This window comes from Trichosurus vulpecula, chromosome 1 (assembly GCF_011100635.1).
Source record: "Trichosurus vulpecula isolate mTriVul1 chromosome 1, mTriVul1.pri, whole genome shotgun sequence".
In the NCBI taxonomy this organism is placed as follows: Eukaryota; Metazoa; Chordata; class Mammalia; order Diprotodontia; family Phalangeridae; genus Trichosurus; species Trichosurus vulpecula.
The window spans coordinates 228,076,691-228,091,099 of NC_050573.1; the positions used below are offsets into that span (position 1 = coordinate 228,076,691).

The following is a 14,409-nucleotide window of genomic DNA, read 5'->3' on the forward strand; positions in this document are numbered from 1 at the left end:
CTCAGTACACAATGCTATTCCACTGCCCCTTTCCCCTCCCCATTCTGTTCCATTTGAATAAATTATAGTCTTCAAAAGTCACATTCCAATCATGAGCCCTACCTCATGAAGGTTTACCTTGCTTTTTTTATTTCTAATTTACTACATTGTAGAATCTACTTTATGTACTTGTTTTTAGACATTTGAAAGCCTTGGTTTTTGTGGACTGTCTTCTTTGATGTTTTCTTTTATGAGTTACTGGTTTCTCTACAATTTGTCTTCCACTTAGATTTACCTGCAACTCTATCTGGTATCTAGTTTGACAGACAGAAAACAGATTCTTCTTCTCCCTCTCTACATTTTAAAGCTCCCTTGGTCAGATTCACAAGACTGTAGACAAATATATTTTGACCAGTTCTCATTAAGTGTACTTTCTCACTGGTCTTTCAATAACTTCAACATTTTATATTTTTTATTTTTTTTTTAATTTTAAGCTGTGGTCTTGCAATCCAAATTCCTTTTTCCAACATGTCTTCTTAATCAGTTTTTAAATTCCTAAATCTACCTTTCTCTCCAAGAGCATCTACCTTCAATCAGCCTCCAAGACAGCTAGGTGCCACATATTTCCCAGGTGAATCCATTTTTCTCTCTATGGAATAAGCATTTATGGAGAGTTTTGGAGGAAATCAGCTACTGCTATTTTGCCTAATATGCTATTTGCTTAGCTGCCTTTGCTTTGAACTAATGGTGCACTCTGGCAGACTAGTGAAAGTAAGTACATAGGCAGGAAGGGCTGAGATTTGGTTTTTGAATGGATATGAATCCAGACCTTAAATCTGGGTCATTTTTCTGGGACCCCAATACATAAATGGGGATATTCTCCATGTTAAATTTGCTTCATACATGTATAACCATGTCATTTCCTCCCTTCCTCTGTTAGATTGTAAACTCCTTAGAAGCAGTACTAGTATTTCTATCTTGATATCTCAGTATTTAACCTAGTGCCTTACATATTATAGTTTTTTCATAGATTTTTTTGTAATTGTTGAATTTTTGGAAGCTATTTTTAATGGGCTCAATAACCAATCTGGCCAATATGTGTGTATATGTGTAAATGTATATATGTATGTATATATGTCTTAGGGCAGTTTGGGGGTGCCGTGGGCTTGGAATCAGAAAGACATCTTCATGAGAGCAAATCTGGCCTCAGACACTTACTAGCTGTGTGACCCTGGGCAAGTCACATAACCTTGTTTGCTGCAGTTTTCTCAACTATAAAATGAGCTGGAGAAGGAAATGGCAAACCACTCCAGTATCTTTGCCAAGAAAACCCCAAATGAGGTCATGAAGTATTGGACACAACTGAACAACAAATAGTCTTAGGCTAACAGGGTCATAGATCTAGAGTTGAAAAAGACCTCGTCTATATACAAATCTACTGCTGATATTTATGTTTGTATATATGTGTGTTCACACATATACACAGTATATGTCCAAGAGAGCATTTTGGAAAATGAGTAATCACAAGAGTTACAATTATAGACCATCTTGTGTGGGGTTTACTATTGGAAGATACACTACTGATTTGAAAACCATGGAGTTTCTAAAAATACTCCTAGCAGCCTTCCAAATTGTCTCTGAGGCCTTTTCAAGGGAGAGAGATACAAGTCTGCAGAAGTGCAGTGGGACATTTGGTAGCAATTTCTCACTCCTTTACCAACAAAGATTTAGCTCCATGAGAGGATGTGGTTTAAAAAAAGGTCATTCTTAACTTAATCTGAGTCTACACAGGTAAAAAATGTAGAATTAAACTACCAATCTGGATAATTCATACCAGAACCAAACTGTTCCCTAAACTATAGACTAAGGCAATTATGTAGACAAGTCAAGCTAAAAAAATGCAACAGATGGGGGAGGGTTGGGGATGGGAGTGAGGAGGGGAATACTTCAACTTCCTTCCTGTATTCTCCTATTAATACCTTGCATGTTTCTTCTAGTAGCTGTATTTTGTGTAACAAATGAGATTAGGGAGAGGAGGTTGCTTTAAAGAGGAGGTTTTAGATTGCTTTAAATCCATAAATGAAATTTACTCCCCATTCCCAACCACTGAAACAAAGGGAAGTCATCCTGGGTCCTTCCCACTCATCCATTGTCCTGCTCTAAGTGTTCCCTCTCCCTCTGCCCTTACTTTTTTGTGAAATAAATGCAGGTTTTTTTTTTTTTCTGTCCTCAGTCTCTCCCTTTCTGCATCTTTTCCTCTGCCTTTTCTTCCCCAGGCCCCTAGAAGAGCACCAGGATTTCATATTGCGTTGCCTCTTTATCAAAGCATGCTTTTTAGAAAGAAATGGAAAAATTCCTTTTCACTTAGGTACAAATGACTTTTAAGCCTTAAAATGTCATCTTCTTTTGTATTATTTGCTTAAGCAAGCTAACAAAGCCATGATGGTGAAATTTTTTAGTCATTAGTAGGTGAGGGGTATATTTTTCCCTAAACCACTGAAAATACTATCCAAACAATTGTCTATTCTATATTCACAAAGCCAGCAAGATCACACAAGGCTCCAATGTCCATACGTAGGAAACAGAGGGTCATATGGAGAGAACCATTCCTTTTCCTCCTCTGGCAAATGCATTCTGGGTATCACAGTGCACATACAGTACATGCCAAACTGCTTGGTGCCATCTATTGTGGTGTCGAGAGTGGGAAGGGAGTGGCAGAGATTTGGACTCTGTTTATTTTAGCAGAAAGTGCCAACCTTCTTCATTTACTTTATGACACTGGCTGTTTTATTTATTGTTTTTAAATGGGGGGGGGTAAATGTCTGAAAAAATAGAACCCCATTTTAACATTTAAAAATTATTGGTAATTTACATGTGGCATGGTTCCTTATTTGTTCTGTTTGTATTATGTCTTTCTGTCAGCCTTTGGTCAGCAATTGTACCTCTCCAGCAGCTTCTGGAAGGCAGGGACACAAGATCCAAGGTAGTATCAGACACTATAACAGCCTCTCCTTTCTACCTTGCTTGTTCTGTGAACTCCAAGACCTGGTCTTTGGGTATCAGCAGCCTTTAAAGAAGAAAAGGATTTCCCAACCCTCCCTTTCCAATTAACTACTCTTGGGGATGTCTTTTGTAGGAGACAGGAATTTGGCAATGATGCCTTTGAAAAGCTGGGGTTTGGTCCTTTAATTTCATCCTATTGTCATGTCTGGAATTGTGTGTGATGGAGGAGATGAAAACACCTGATGGTGACAGTTTACTAGTATTGGATTTGCCTGTAAGACTCTAGAACTATCCATCTAAAAAGTGAACCAAATATTTGTTGCATGAGTTAACTTTGTCAGAGTCAGACCTGAGGATTTTCATTTTATTGGGGGATGGGGTGTTCCTGGAATTGCAGCAGTTTTATGCCTAAACCTAAACTTGTCAATATAACCCTCAAAAGGGAAAAAAAATAGAGATTGGGGACTTTAGTACAATTAGTCTCCTGCAACTGCCTGGGATTCCCCCGCTGACCACTTACGGGAGGCAATTTTCCCAAGCTTCTTTTAATGGCATACTTGAAAGTGTATTGCCTGAGGCAGCTGAGGCTACCTTCTCTGGAGGAGTCATTTTCCCCTTGAACTCACTGTCAGCTCATCTGAAGATAGATTCTGAAAGAACTATGGCAGAAGAAGAATTGAATGTTCCTGAGCCTTGAGGAGAGAGATTGAGCTCCTCATATTCTCACAGATTAAGTGGTCCTAGGAGGTGGGAAAGCTTTAGAAAATGAAGAAGGGCAGGGTCATATCTTCATATGGAATTAAAGTTGGAAAAGACCTTAAAGATTATTTAACCTAAGCCCCTCATTTTATAAAAAGAAGGCCAAATGAGGCCATCAAAGGTCATACAGGCAACAACAGAGGGGAGATTTGAATTGAGGTCTTCTGACCCCTAATGCTGAGCCCTTTCCATTTTACCAAAGTGTTCTTCAAAGAAGAGGATTCTGGGAAGATGGCAGAGTAGATCAGAAAACTTTCAACTCTTCAAATTTTCTCCACAAAAAAAAGACAGAACATCACCTCGAAGCAGCAGAAATAAACACAGAGTAAAGCAGTTGTCCTAAGACAATTTGAGAAGACCCCATGAAAGACCCAACTTCCAGGGACAGAGGTTTGTCCCGAGGGAAGTCCAAACACTTCCAGGTTGCCTTTGTAGAATAAAATAAACAAGCCCTGGGGGCATCTGGGTTGAGAGGCAGCCTCAGCTTTAGAAACTTTTCATCTCAAAGACAGTGTGGGGCTGAAGAGGAGAAGATTGAACAACCTTCCACTGCTGAGTGACACCATGCACAGCTGTGCAGACCAAATGCTTCCTGGGCTGTGGCTTCAGGGAAAAGCAGCTAGCTAGGGGCAGGGACTCTGTTGGCTGCGGGCACTTGCTGTGGCTTCAGGGTGTACAGTAGCTAGGGGCAGGGACTCTGTTGGCTGTGGTCACTTGCTGGAGAGCAGAGTCCCTGGTTTCAGTTCCCTGGCACTTGCTGGAGAGCAGAGTCCCTGGTTTCAGTTCCCTGGCAGAGAGTACAGCTGTAGTTTGTTGCCTCTGTAGGGACAGCAGACAGCAAGATCATTTCTGGGACGGTGTGCTGAGGGCCCTAGCTGGGGCTTAGGAGTGGAGAGGAGAGCCCAAAGTTGGACCCTGAAACAGACCTCAGAAAATAACAATGAGAAGGACCTGAGGCTTGGGACATCATTCCCCATTCTTCAGGACTACAAATTGATTACACTAATGGCTTCTAAAAACAAAAATAAAATAAAGAATAAATAAATAAATAAAAATGAGTAAGCAAAGGAGAAAGAACCCAACTATACATAGTTACTATGGAGATAAAGATCTGGATTCATATCAGCGGAAGATAATGGAACTAAAAAAATGCCACTCCTTTTTCAATGAGAAATGTGAAAGGTGCTAAGCATAAAAAGAGTTCTTGGAAGAACTTAAAAAGGACTTTAAAAATGAAATAAGAGACATCAGAGGAAAAATTAGAAAAAATAAGAGCAATTCAAAAAAATCAAGAAAATTATGAAAAGTCAACTAACTGGAAAAAGAAAATCAAAAACTTAAGGAAGAAAATAATTCCTAGAAAACCAGAGTTGGGCAAGGAGAAGCTAATGACATACTAAGACACCAAGAAATCATAAAACAAAATCAAAAGAGTGAAAAAATAGAAGAGAAAGTAAAATATCTCATTAGAAAAACAACTAATCTGGAGGACAGATTGAGGAGAAATAACATAAGAATAGTCAGACTACCAAAATTACCATAAAAAAGAATTTTGAAACAATATTACAAGAAATTATCAAGGAAAATTGCCCCGAAGTTCTAGAACAAGAAGGCAAAGTAGAAACAGAAAAAAAAAATCCACTGATCACCACCTGAAAGAGATCCCAGAAAGAAAATTTACAGGACTATCATAGCCAAGTTTCTTTTTTTTTCATTTTTCCAGAAAATTATATTTTTAAACAATGTATCTGATAAATCAGAGAAATAATACCTGCTACTAAGGAAAATTTCATCTGAACAAAATTTTAGATATTTTCTTACAGAACAGGTCTATACAATGGTTAGTATTACAATATGCCTTATCACCTCTATTAGACATTTACAATGACTTTGAATATAACAGGGATTCTATAAATGGCACATAATTGTGCCCTTGAAGATATGCCATGTATGAAGAGAAAAATAGAAATTGAAAAGCAACAAGATGTTCAGTTCAGATTCTTAAAATGGATTGTAAAACTGGGCAAAAGATCTCTTGAAGTTCCATTTTCTCAATGGATCATCATTCTTTAAATGGCTAATAATGACTTCTCAAACAGCAATGAATCATTCCCTTTCCCCCAAACACAAAAAGCAACATTAACACCCATAATATAAAACCTACTTAATGCTCTGGATAGTGCACGTATATGTTACTGTACAACTGTTCAGGAAAAGTTATGTAAAAACCAAATAACACTGATTATAAACTATGGTGCCATCTAAAGAACACTGGACTGGCAGTTCATAAGACCTTAGTTCTAATCCTGGTTCTGCTACTGACTAACTCCATGGCTTTGGCCAAGATATGTCATTTCTCTGAGCCTTAAGTATCTGTAGCCAAAAAATCTTCAGCTCTACTAGTCCATGATTCCAAAAATCTTTTGAGATATAATGTGTTAAAATATATCTTCTAAAAATTCAGATTTGTATTTTTTGGACTTTCTTAAAGCCATACCTGCATACCATCTCCTTGAATATTTCATGTATGTTTGGTTTTCAATTCATATTTTTATTCACGTAAAAAATTTGAGTTTGATTTTTCACAGTGTGAACTGTGTATGACCCCTGAGACGGTTTAGATTAGATAACTGGAAGTCATTCAAAGGAATTAGGATTATTAGACCTCTGAAGACAACATTAGCTGATGACAACGGTGATAAGCTCTTCCCCACTTCTGAGAATTGAGACCAACACAGTGTTACAATCTTTTCTTTTGGAGAACTTGATGCAAAGAATAAACACCGATCTGCCGGATGGCTTACAAGATCTTTGATTTTATAATTCTGCAAGGCTAGTATATTTTCATATACTCTGTAATGACAGGTAACATTATCTTTCAAGGTATCTACTTGCCAAAATAATTAAGTGTGTGTGTGTGTGTGTGTGTGTGTGTGTGTGTGTGTGTGTGTGTGTGAAAAGAATGGAATAATCCAAACCATATATTTAAAGAATTTAAAACATTATTTTCTAAATAATATCAAAATGATTATCAATATCCAAACTTCATGACTGATATGCTATCTAAGGAGCACATTAAAATTCAAAGAATCACTGGGATAAAAGAGACAATGAGATGTGAGTAGCCTATGTCTCCTCTTAGGCAGAATTTAAACCAAAGCAAACTGTATGACATTTTCCATCCTGAAATACCTAAAATTATTCATTGACTTTTACCAGGTAGCCATGGGAAAAACAAAACAAAACCCAATTTTCTAGAATAAAATATTTAGGTAAAATATCACATTTTAAAATCAAATGTTTCTTAGCTGGTCTGGTTATATGCTTAGGCATACTTATGATCTACTTACTAACAAACAAATACAACTATTTAAAAAAGAAAATCTATGAGGACAGTTTATAATCATAAATATTTAAGCTACATGGATCTCCTTTGCTAAATATTCATCAAATAGCAGAAAAGCAAGTAATTTTTGCTGTATATAAATATATTACTCCAATAAAGTCCAACTGATGCCTTATCAGTGCAAGTGATCCTGAGTCCTGCAAGGCTATTACAGTGAGTTTGGGCAAGGCTTGCTCACACGGTATACCTGTTCTGACCATCAGACTAACCAAATTGTTAAGTAATGCCCATTACTAGATGGAAGCCACCAGAAGACAAAATTACTTTGGCCATGGCAATTTAAAAAATACTGTTTTCTATGGCACAAAGAGGGGTTTCAATGTGAACCAATAGTAGGTATATCAAAGATTTCTTTAATACTTTAAGCACTGATGTATGTACACATTATTTTCCTTATATTTTTTCTTAACTATATTCTCATATTAAGAAAAATGAATTTTTAAACAATATATATTTTTTTAAAAGGTTGAAAAAATAGGGAGAACTGACCCACTAATCTTATGTTTACTTTCCCTAACTGGCATCAAATTTAGCTGGTGCCCTTTAAGCAGTAAGATACCAAGGGTTTTAACTTTTCAAGGATGAAGGCCTAGTTACATATATCCCGTGTTGCTTTTGGCTTCCCATCTCTTCTTTGCTTCAAACCTCCATACAAGTTTCTTCTTTTTTGAGCCTCTTGTTTAGTTTTGGCATCTTTTTTAGCTTTTACAAAGTTGTGGCAAGCAACAGCTTTTGCAATTTTTACCCCCAGCTCTCAAGTAGTTAACCTATTACTGAATTCTTCTGCCTTTTCAATATCTCCTTCAGCCACAGATTTGTCGATACTCACTTTAAGACCTGACTTCAGAAGAGTTCTATTACTTATGAGGGGTTCAAACTTATCATTTATTCCAAAATACTGAGTAAGATCCTTCCACTGGGCTTCATTTGAAAACTGATGACTGTTAGACTCTTCTTTATTCTTCAATTTACCTTTTCCAGAACTTTTTTTTTACTCCCCTTGCTTGTAGAAATAGTTAAGGTTTTCAGTTCAGAATACTTTTTTGTAACTCTTGAAATTTATTCCACGCATTTCGGGGAATGCCAGATGAACACTCTTCTTCAGCATTTTTTGCATTTGTCTCTGCCTCACTTTTAGGCCTACCAGTATGTAAAACAGAGAACCCAACTTCTTCAGTCACACCATCTGTCTTTTCTTCCTTTGAACTAAGTTTTGAGATTTCCAATGTAGTCTTATCCTCAGAACACAACTCAGTATCACTTTCATTCACCCCAGGAGGTAACAGTCCACTCCACATTTTTTCCAACCTGCTTGTGCGATCTAGCAGCCGTTTTAAGACCCATAGCCAAGTTTCAAAGCTCCCAAGTTAAGGAGAAAATATTGGAAGGAACAAGAAAAAGCGATTTAAATATCTTGGAGCTACAATAAGAATTACACAAGACCTAGCAGCTACTATGCTGAAGGACCATAGGCCTTGGAATATTATATTTGGTAAAGCAAAAGAGCTGGGGTTAAAACCAAGGGTAACTTATCCAGCAAGTATAATCTTGAATGGAAAAATGAATATTTAATGAACTCAAAGACTTTCAGGATTTTGTGACAAAAGCTCCAGAACTTAAGGAAAAATTCAACATATAACATTCAAAAGAAATATAAGGTAAATATTAAAGACCAGTTATAAGAGACTCAATAAGGTCAAATTGTTTACTTCATATATGTGAAAATATTGACAGTACTCTTATGATTGTCATCACTATTTGCATAGTAGGCCTGGGTTGAGCTGAGTATGAGGGGGTGATTCTAGAAAAATAAAACTGAGAGATAAGAAGAAGTAATTATCTCATACAAATGAGGCATAAAAGGAAGAACTGATACAAAGGAAGCTAGTAGGGGAAAGGGCAGCTAGTGCTGGAACCTTATTCTCATTGGGAATTGGTTAAAGAGGGAACATTTATATCTAGAAGATTATAAAAGTCTTCTAAATTCAGAAAGAAATAAGAGGGCAAGAGGGTAGGGTAGGGGGAGAGGATAAGGGAGAGACTCTTAGAGAGGTGGGTAGGTTAAGGAATAGGAAGCCAAGGCTGCAAGTAGAAGTGAAGCAGAGGAGGAAGGATAGGGTAAATAGAGTGAGAAGGATAGTAAGGAAAAATAGGAAGGAGGAAAATACACAACAAATAATTGTAGCTTAGAACATGAATAGGATGAATTTACCCATTAATTGGAAATGGATAGCAGATTAAAAATTTTAATTCAACAATATATTGCCTTAGGGAAACATAAGAAAAATGAGAGATACACACAAAGATAAAATAAAGTGCAGGAGTAGAATTTAGTATGTAAAAAAAGCAGGGATAGTAATCATGATCTCAAGGTTAAAATTAAAACAGATTTAATCAAAAGCAAAAAATAGAGAAACTACACTATATGTTAGCAATATTATTCAGTGTTATTTTAGACCATTTAAAATACCTAGACAGTATAAAACACTTAAAGGTATGCCTGCCAAAACAGACACAGGAACTATATAAACATAAATATAAAACACTTTTTTACACAAATAAATTCAGATCTAAATAATTGAAGTAATATTTATTGTTCATGGGTAGGTAAATCCAACATAATTTTTAAAATGATAATTTTATCAACTAATCTATTTATTCAATGTCAATTAAATTGCTAAAAAATTATTTTACTGAGTTAGAAAAAATAATAACAATGTTCATTTGGAAGAATAAAATCTCAGGAACTTCAAAGCAACCAGGGTAAAAAAGATATAAAGGAAGTAGATTCAGCAGTATCAGACCTTAAACTATATTATAAAGTGAGAGCATTGTTGAAGGATAAAAAGGATATTTTCTATTAATTTAAATTAAAATTTTCTCGAATAAAACCTATATAGCCAAGAATAGAAGGAATGCAGAAAATTGGGAAAAAAACTTTCATAGACAATCTCTCAGACAGGATGTGACTGGGTTGGAATACTGCTGTAGTGTAGGAAATGAGTTGGTTGATTTAGAAAAACATGGAAAGACTTGGGCTTATGAAGGAAGATGCTATCTACCTTCAGAGAAACAGATGATAGGAGGAAATAAGCTTACATACACGTGTATGAGTATGTATGTGCATATATGTATATGTTTATAGATATCTATGTAAATGTTTGTATATATGTGTGTATATACGTATACCTATATGTATGTACCTATAATTTTAGCCTTTTTTAGAGTGGTGGGGGGAGGGAAGGGTGAAAAATAAAGTAAAATGTGCACAACAGAGAACAAAAGAAAACCAAGAAGGAAGCAAAGAAAAGCTGGGCCGCTTTGAAAACAATGTTTAGCATTTATTCTATAGGTTTTCTTGAAATGGAAATTTTGTTTTATATTGAATCCTGTCTTATGGTCTGCTGTGTACATGGCAATTTTTTTTTCTTTTCTTATTTTGTATTTGTTTAAAATTTTAAAAATTACCAAAAAAAGTGCTCATCAAAGAGCCCATGCAGTAGTTAAGAGAGAGTAGTATTCAGACTATGTGATACATGTGGTATGCATGAATTTATTTCTATGCTTCAAGAAGCCAAGATTTTATCAGCTTACAGCTTCCAGAGCTGCAGAGAACCCCTTTCTGGGACTCAGTACAGGGTCTTTATGAATTATTGTGATCAAAAGTTTCACCACCCTGCCACCACATTTCTAGTGATGACTCCAGCCTTAACCAGACCGGTCCTCTGACAACAGAGATATGATTCATCCTCCATAAAATCCTCCTTTTTGCCTTTATATCCATTCATAACCTGTCCCTGCATCCTTCCAGTCTTCTTTTTCTTCACCCTAGGCCTACATATCATCTTCTCTTCAATACAGTGACACTGGTCTCTTTGTTGTTCCTCAAACATCATATTCTCATCTCCCACTTCTGGGCATTTTCACTGGCTGCCCTCCATGCATGCAATGCTTGGCCTCATAATCTCTTTCTCTTGGCTTTTCAGGCTTCCTTCACATTCCTCCTAAAATATCACCTATGGGAAGCCTTTCCCAATCTCTCTTAATTCTAGTATCTTTCCTCTGTTTTTTATTGCCTATTTATTCTGTAGATTATTATTATTATATTATTAGTAGTATAGATTATTTGAAATATAGTTATTTGCATATTGTCTCTTCCATCGGACTGAGTTCCTCAAGGGCACAGACTCTTTTGTCTTTCTTTGAATCCCTACTTCTTAGCACAGTGCCAAACATGTAGGTAGGTAGTTTTTTAAAAAATAATATTTTTAATATTTCATATTTTATTTAATAAATATTTTAATATTTAATAATATTTTATTTTTCCCCAATTGCATGTTAAAGCAATTTAAAACATGTTTTAAAAGTTTTGAGTTTCATATTCTATCCCTCCTTCCTTCCCCTCCCCTCTCTGTTCCTTGAAATAGTAAGCAAGCTGATATAGGTTATACATGTGCAATCATATAAAACATTTCCATATTAGTCACTTTGTGCAAGAACGCTTGTACAAAAAAGAAAAAAGTGAAAAATATTATGCTTCAATCTGTATTCAGACAACATCAGTTCTTTCTTTGGAGGTGGATAACATTTTTCATCATGAGTCCTTTGGGATTGTCTTAGATCATAGTATTGCTCAGAATAGTTGTCATTCACAGTTCTTCACTGTACAATATTATTGTTACTGGGGACAATGTTCTTTCTCCTGGTTCTGTTCACTTCACTTTGCATTAGTTCATCTAAGTCTTCCCAGGTTTTTCAGAAATCATCCTGCTTATCATTTCTCATAGCACAATAATATTCCATCACAATCATATACCACAACTTCTTAAGTCATTCCCCAGTTGATGGGCATCCCCTTGATTTCCAATTCTTAGCCACCACAAAAAGAGCTGCTATAAACATTTTTGTAAAAATAGATCTTTTTTACCTTTTTTAAAAAAATCTCTTTGAGATACAGACCTCGCAGTGGTATTGATAGATTGAAGGTTATGCACCATTTTATAACCCTCTCCAAAAATTGCTCTCCAGAATGGTTGGATCAATTCAATAGATGGTTTTCTTGCTCAGCCATTTCCAACTCTTTGTGACCCCATTTGGGGTTTTCTTGGCAAAGATACTAGAATTGTTGGCCATTTCTTTCTCCAGCTTATTTGACAGATGAGGAAACTGAGGCAAACAGTTAAGTGATTTGACAAGGGTCACACAGCTAGTAAGTGTCTGAGGCCAGATTTGACCTCAGGAAGATGAGTTTTCCTGACTCCACGTCAGTTGCGCTATCCATTGCACCACCTACCTCGCTGCCCTCCAAGAATGTAGCAGATGCTTAATAAATATTCATTGACAGAGCTGGCACCCCCTTGGCTTAGTCTTTGTATATCAAGGTCACTTTCACATCATGATGAAACATTGGAAGAGAAGCTGAGTGGACAAAATTAAGCATTATGCACATGTACTACATATATTCATTCTATGAGTAAAAAGCCCAACTAGTTAGCTATAAATCCATTAACATAACACATTCTCAGAATTTACACCATCAATTCCCTTGTCTTCCCTAGGTATACTAATATAGGATCATAGGATCACAGAGTTAGAGCTGAAAGGAATCTACCCAGTCCAATTCTCTCATTTTACAATTGATGAAGCTGACTGAGGTCCAGGAAAATAGGTGATTTTGCCCCAGGTCATATAAGTAGTAAGTTTATTGGCTTTAAACCACTTTCTCTTACTCCAGGGCCAGGGTGTTTTTTCACTCAAATATTCTAGGGGAGAATTGCTAGTGGTGGGATTTTCCTCAAAGATTACAAGGAGGTGACTACAGTCAAGTTACTCATCTAGTTACTTGTCTGTGGCTCAGTGGATAAAGCAGTAGGAGTAGAGTCAGGAAGACTCATCTTCCTGAGTCCAAATGTAGCTTCAGATGCTTACTAGCTGTGAGGTGCTGGGCAAATCACTTAATCCTGCTTGCCTCAGTCTCCTCACCTGTAAAATGAGCTGAAGAAGAAAATGGTGAACCTCTCCAGTATCTTTGCCAAGAAAATGCCAAATGAGGTCATAAAGAGTTGGACATGACCACAAAACTGCACAGCAACAAATGTCATATAAGGGAAAGGGGAAATGGTGTCTCTTGTCTATTCAGTACTTTGGTGCCATGAGTGTTCATGTAATTAACATTTGGGTGGTTGGTTGTTGTCCTTTGTTCTCCAAGAGGACCAAAATGACATCACTATGCTAGAGTCAAGTTTCATTCTGTCTGACTGTGGCTGATCAGATCAATATGAGCTCGGAATGTTCTACCACAGGTTGGGCACAAATAGTCCTTGGGGATATTTGGGGTAGATTCCTTAAATTTGCACATCTTGCATTTCTTTTGAGCCATTTCGATTCTGCTTCGCTCATAGAACACAGTACCTTCTCTGATGAAGGCACACCATGCTGAGCAGTCCTGTGCCACTGTCTCCCATGCTACACAATCAATTCCAAAGTTCTTGTGAGATACCTGGAGAGAGTATCTTTGTATTGCTTCTTCTGACCACCATGTGGATGCTTGCCCTATGTGAGTTCTCCACAAAAATTCATGTAATGAATATTTACTAAACATATCTAAATATTTGTAGTGTATTTATTAATAGCTAAATATTTAGCTAAAACAGCTCTCAAAGCTCATTGTGAAAATTAATGCGAACAGAGGTCATACATGCACAGATAAGCTTGAAAGTTGTAACATGCACCTGATCCATGAGTCCAACCTCCTTGAACTTTTGAAAAGGGTTGGATAAAGAAGCTTCTTGCAGGTGAGCAGCAGAAAGTTCTCACTGCAGTTCTAAAAGGATTTTCACACCTGCTAATCAATTTGGCTTGACTATTTTAGAAAATAGGCTAAATAGGTTATTAAAAAGACAAAAACTAAAATCTATGGGAAAACAGCTCTCTGGAATGCATGTTTGTAATGATTTAATTGATGAGAAAAGCAAAGGATTTCCTGAGTTGTCCTGAGTGATGATCTGTGTGTTCATGTTTATTTAAACAAGTCACTCTTGTTTATTTGCTTCTTGTAAAGTGGAAAAGCTTTTTTTTTTAAAAAAAAATAATGTAGCATCTTCAAGCTGTTGTGTTGACTTTGTAAAAAAAAGGCAGGAGTAGTTACAGCTCAGAAGTAAAATGTGCAACTTAAGTTATTACTGAGAGTCTACAGATTCATTTGCAGTTCATATTTTTTTTTTAAATTACTGAAAGGCTCTGAGGACTGAACACGGACAAAG

At 36.4% G+C, this 14,409-nt stretch overlaps 1 pseudogene; it reads right to left on the reverse strand.

The window, feature by feature from the left end:
* Nucleotides 1-7,740: 7,740 nt before the first annotated feature.
* Nucleotides 7,741-8,445, reverse strand: LOC118842705 (annotated as a pseudogene).
* Between the last annotated feature and the right edge of the window lie 5,964 nt (nt 8,446-14,409).